Source organism: Talpa occidentalis, unplaced genomic scaffold (genome assembly GCF_014898055.3).
Source record: "Talpa occidentalis isolate TD23 unplaced genomic scaffold, MPIMG_talOcc4v2.1 talOcc4.5, whole genome shotgun sequence".
Classification (NCBI taxonomy): Eukaryota; Metazoa; Chordata; class Mammalia; order Eulipotyphla; family Talpidae; genus Talpa; species Talpa occidentalis.
The window spans coordinates 95,932,015-95,938,279 of record NW_023604861.1 but is presented as its reverse complement, the minus strand read 5'-3'; positions in this window follow the sequence as shown (position 1 = coordinate 95,938,279).

The window sequence follows — 6,265 nt, the reverse complement described above, 5'->3', positions numbered from 1 at the left end:
CGAATAAGTTCTCTTGAAGACACAGAAATAAAAAGAACCAAAACAGAAAAGGAAAGAGAAGTACGAAGGAAAAAGAACGAAGAAAGACTTCTGGAACTATCTGACTCCATGAGGAAAGGAAATATAAGAGTTATAGGGATACCAGAAGGAGAGGAGAGAGATGTAGGAACAGAGAAAATATTCCAGGAGATAATTGAAGAGAACTTCTCAAATGTAAAGAAGGAGCTGAAAATTGATATACAAGAAACAAGAAGAACACCAAACTTCCACGACGAAAGGAAAAATACAGCAAGACACATAATAGTAAAGCTCCCAAGAATCCAGGACAAGGAAAAAATAATGAAGCTGGCAAGAGGGAAGAAACAGATAACATTCAAAGGAAAGCCAATCAGGCTGACATCAGACTTCTCTGAAGAAACACTACGGGCAAGGAGAGAGTGGAGGGACATAGTCAACAGACTCCAAGAAAACAGATGCCAACCAAGAATTCTCTATCCCGCAAAGCTCTCCTTCCTCTTTGAAGAAAGAATATGGACCTTCCCAGACAAACAGAAACTCCGGAATTTCATTACAACTAAACCCCCACTCCAAAAAATACTACAAGGAGTCCTAAAGCCAGAACATCAGAGGGACGAATAACAATGAAAGAAGGCCAAAAAAAAAAGGTATTAAAAGAATAAATAAATAAAATCAAAGGAAAGACAAACACAATGGCAAATACAGATGCTAACATATCATACTAACTCTAAATGTAAATGGACTAAACTCTTCAATAAAAAGACACAGAGTCACAGGCTGGATTAAGAAACAAAACCCAACCTTTTGCTGTCTCCAGGAAACACATTTAGCTACAAAAGATAAAAATAGGCTCAAAGTTAAAGGATGGAAAACAATCCTACAAGCAAATGGACCAAAGAAGAAAGCAGGAACAGCTATACTTATATCAGATAAAACAGATTTCAAACTCAAAAAGATAAAAAGAGACCCCAATGGTCACTACATTATGATCAAGGGGACAATACTTCAAGAAGAAATAACACTCATTAACATATACTCACCAAACGAAGGAGCACCAAAATATATCAGACAACTGTTGTCCTCTCTGAAAACAGACATCAGAGAAAACACATACGTAGTGGGAGACTTCAATACACCACTATCAACAATGGATAGATCAACAAGACAAAAAATAAGTAAAGAAACCAAAGCCCTAAACAAGGACCTAGAGCATTTGGGCTTAACAGACATCTATAGAACACTAAACCCCAAAAAAACGGAGTACACATTTTTCTCAAGTGCACACGGATCATTCTCCAGGATCAATCACATACTGGGGCACATACAAACATCAACAGATACACCAAGATTAAAATCATATCAACCATCTTTTCTGACCATGAAGGCATCAAACTAGAAATAAACCATAAAAAGAAGGCAAGGAACTTTCCTACTTCATGGAGATTAAAAACAACACTACTGGAAGACCACTGGACTAATGAGGAGATCAAAGAAGAAATTAAAAAAATTCTTTGAATTGAACGACAAGGAGAACACCAGTATCCTAAATGTATGGGATGCAGCAAAAGCAGTAATAAGAGGAAAATATATAGCAATAGAAGCTCACATCAAGAAACAAGAAAGAACTCAAAGAAACAACCTAATCTCGAAGCTCAAAGATCTAGAAAAAGAACAACAAAAAAACCCCAAAACCAGTAGAAGAAAAGAAATAATAAAAACCAAAGCAGAAATAAATGAAATTGAAACTAAAAAAACAATCCAAAAGATCAATGAAACCAAAAGCTGGTTCTTCGAAAAAATCAATAAAATAGACAAACCCCTAGCCAGGCTCACAAAGGAAAAAAGGGAGAAAGCACAAATAAACAGGATCATCAATGAAAGAGGAAAAATCACAACGGACACAGCAGAAATCAAAAGAATAATCAGTAACTACTATGAACAGTTATATGGAAACAAGTTTAACAATCTAGAGGAGATGGACAAATTCCTACAACTCTACAATCACCCAAAGCTAGATAAAGAAGAAATAGAACACCTAAACAGACCAATTACAAGCAGTGAAATTGAAATGGTAATCAAAAACCTCCCCAAAAACAAAAGCCCAGGACCTGATGGATTTACAAATGAATTCTACCAAACATTCGGAGACGAATTAGTGCCTATCCTTCACAAACTCTTCCAAAAAATTGAGAAGGAAGGGACAATACCAAACACGTTCTATGAAGCCAACATTACACTAATACCAAAACCGAACAAGGACAACACAAAAAAGAAAAACTACAGACCAATCTCCCTAATGAACACTGATGCAAAAATCCTCAATAAAATTTTAGCTATCAGAATCCAACAATATATCCATAAGATAATTCACCACGACCAAGTAGGATTCATTCCAGGGACACAAGGATGGTTTAACATCCGAAAATCAATCAACGTTATCCAACACATCAACAAAAAGAAATATAAAAACCATATGATAATATCAATAGATGCTGAGAAAGCTTTTGACAAAGTGCAACACCCATACATGATAAAAGCCCTTGAAATTCTTGGGATACAAGGAACATACCTCAACATCATAAAGGCCATCTATGACAAGCCAACAGCCAGTATCATTCTCAATGGTGAAAAGCTGAAAGCAATTCCATTAAGATCTGGAACAAGACAAGGATGTCCACTTTCACCACTGCTTTTCAATATAATACTGGAAGTCCTAGCCAGAGCAATAAGACAAGAGAAAGACATCCAAGGAATCCAAATAGGAAAAGAAGAAGTCAAACTATCACTATTTGCAGATGATATGATAATATACATAGAGAACCCCAAAAACTCCACAGAAAAACTAATTCAACTCATCAATCAGTTCAGTAAAGTGGCAGGATACAAAATCAACACGCAAAAGTCAGTAGCCTTCTTATACACAAACAATAAATCTGAAGAAGAAGAAATCAAAAAAAACCATCCCTTTTTTTACTGAAACAAAAAAAATCAAATATTTGGGAATAAATCTAACAAAAGAGGTAAAGGACCTATACAAAGAAAACTATAAAACACTGTTAAAAGAAATAGAAGAAGACACAAAGAAATGGAAAGACATCCCCTGCTCATGGATTGGAAGAATAAACATTATTAAAATGGCCATCCTACCAAAAGCAATATACAGATTCAATGCTATTCCAATCAAAATCTCAATGTCATTCTTCAAAGAAATAGAACAATTATTGATGAAATTCATATGGAATCACAAAAAACCCCAAATAGCCAAAGCTCTCCTGAAAAAGAAAAGAAGGGAATGGAGGCATCACACTCCCAGACTTCAAACTCTACTACAAAGCCATAATCATCAAAACTGCATGGTATTGGAACAAGAACAGACATACAGACCAATGGAATCGAATAGAAAATCCAGAAATAAACCCACAGATTTATGGTCAACTAATCTTTGACAAAGGAGCAAAGACTATGCATTGGAGCAAAGAAAGTTTGTTCAATAAATGGTGCTGGGAAAACTGGGTCGCTACATGCAAAAGAATGAAGCTTGACCACTACCTCACACCATACACAAAATCAACTCAAAATGGATTAAAGAACTAGACATAAGAACTGAAACCATAAAATATATAGAAGGAAATATAGGCGAAACACTACGTGATTTGCACATCAAAGACATCTTTACAGACACATCACCCAAAGCAGTGATAGTGAAGGCAAAGATAAACAGCTGGGACTACATCAAATTAAAGAGCAAAAGAGCACAGCAAAAGAGACAATAACAAAAACAAAGAGAAACCCCACCAACTGGGAGAACATTTTTGCACCCAACACTAATGATAAAGGACTGATCACAAAAATCTGCAAAGATCTGATGAGACTCAACAACAACAAAGAAAATAATCCAGTCAAAAAATGGGCAGAAGAGCTAAAAAGAAACTTCTCTGAAGAGGAAATGCAAATGGCCAACAGGCATATGAAAAAATGTTCAACATCACTTGTAATCAGGGAAATGCAAATCAAAACTACCATGAGATACCATCTTACACCAGTGAGAATGGCACATATTAAAAAAACTAGCAACAACAAATGTTGGCGAGAGTGTGGAGAAAAAGGAACTCTTCTGCACTGTTGGTGGGAGTGCAAACTGGTCCAACCACTATGGAGAGCTGTGTGGAGATTTCTGGACCTACTAAACATAGAGCTTCCACATGATCCAGCAATTCCACTCCTAGGTATTTACCCAAAGGACACAGAAACATCAATTCCAAAGAACACCTGCACCCCTATGTTTATAGCAGCACTGTTTACAATAGCTAAGCTTTGGAACAACCCAAATGCCCAAAAATAGATGACTGGATCAAGAAGATGTGGTACATATATACCATGGAATATTACTCAGCATTCAAAAAAGATAAACACATGCAATTTGCAGCAACATGGATGGAGCTGGAAGGAATCATGCTCAGCGAAATAAGCCAAAAAGAAAAGAAAAATACTGGATGGTCTCACTCATAGCAGGAATCTAGAAATCTTAAATAAGGGACCAGGAAAACGAATAACTATAAGAAAGTGAAAATCAAAATCAACAAAAAACTATGAAGCAGAGACACTTTTAGGGGGGTGGGGGTGGGAGGGGAGGGATTGGGGTCAGAATGGGGGGGCTGCAATTGTATGGGGAATATAAAAATAAAATTTATTATTTAAAAAATAAATAAATAAAAATAAAAATAAGTTCATTATCACAATGATATTTATGAATATTAATGTAAAACAGCAAAACCTAACATAATGAACATGAACCACAAGCAGATCTACATATTTAAAATAGACAGTTAAAATGAGAGATTAAGCCCCTAGTTGAAACTGCAATGTTTTAAATGTTGAGTTAACACTGTTATTTTCACCTGTGTATCTACCTGTGGCCCTAGAGCTGCTCTGGACTGTGTCTGGAGGAGGGACACAGCTGGGTTGACAGATCTAGACCAGGATCCTCTGTCCTGCCCCAGCCCACCATTGTGCCTGCAGGCTCCCTCCTGCTCCACCTTCTCTTTGCAACCACAGCTTTTGTCTCTCAAGTGATCACAGGACCTGATCGGTGCAGCCTTGTCACTAATAGGATGGCCAGTCCTGGTCACCTGTTTTGTCCTTTTACATCAACCAGGTGACAGGTTTATTGATAAGAAGAATCATTTTGTGTTACTACAGAGTCTGTTCTGGGACCCCTAACCTTAGTTCCAGCATCACCCAACACAGGGAAAGTCTCAGCCCTGACTGAGTGGGGCCCATAAAAAATCACTATGGAGAGCTGTGTGGAGATTTCTGGACCTACTAAACATAGAGCTTCCATATGATCCAGCAATTCCACTCCTAGGTATTTACCCAAAGGACACAGAAACATCAATTCCAAAGAACACCTGCACCCCTATGTTTATAGCAGCACTGTTTACAATAGCTAAACTTTGGAAACAACCCAAATGCCCAAAAATAGATGACTGGATCAAGAAGATGTGGTACATATATACCATGGAATATTACTCAGCATTCAAAAAAGATAAACACATGCAATTTGCAGCAACATGGATGGCACTGGAAGGGATCATGCTCAGCGAAATAAGCCAAAAAGAAAAAGAAAAATACCGGATGTTCTCACTCATAGCAGGAATCTAGAAAACTTAAATAAGGGACCAGGAAAACGAATAACTATAAGAAAGTGAAAATCAAAATCAACAAAAAACTACGAACCAGAGACACTTTTAGGGGGCGGGGGTGGGAGGGGAGGGATTGGGGTCAGAATGGGGGGGCTGCAATTGTATGGGGAATATAAAAATAAAATTTATTATTTAAAAAAAAAAAAAATCCTGTAAGTTGCTGCATCACAAATCAGCCATTAGAGGTCACCAAACCCCCAAATAAACTCAAGACTCAGACCCATGAAAGAAATACTGAGAAAGAGGGAGCCCCTAAGGCAGGATGGTCTCTGGCTGGACTGGGAACCTGGGGGACTCCAGTGCTGACTGTGAGCAAACCTGCCAGTGCCTGTGCTCAGTGTGTGGAAGCATCTTTGCCCTCCCCTCTGTGGACTGTGTCCCCACAACCATCCCCAACTTCTCTGTGTAGGATCAGCCTCAGAGGAAACTTGATACATGGACCCAGCTTTGCTCCTTTTCCTCCAACTCTGGTTCTGCTGAGGACAAGGGTTCAGGCTTTGCCCCAGCTTTGTTTGCCTGATAAGCAGACATTTATAGAAAAGGAA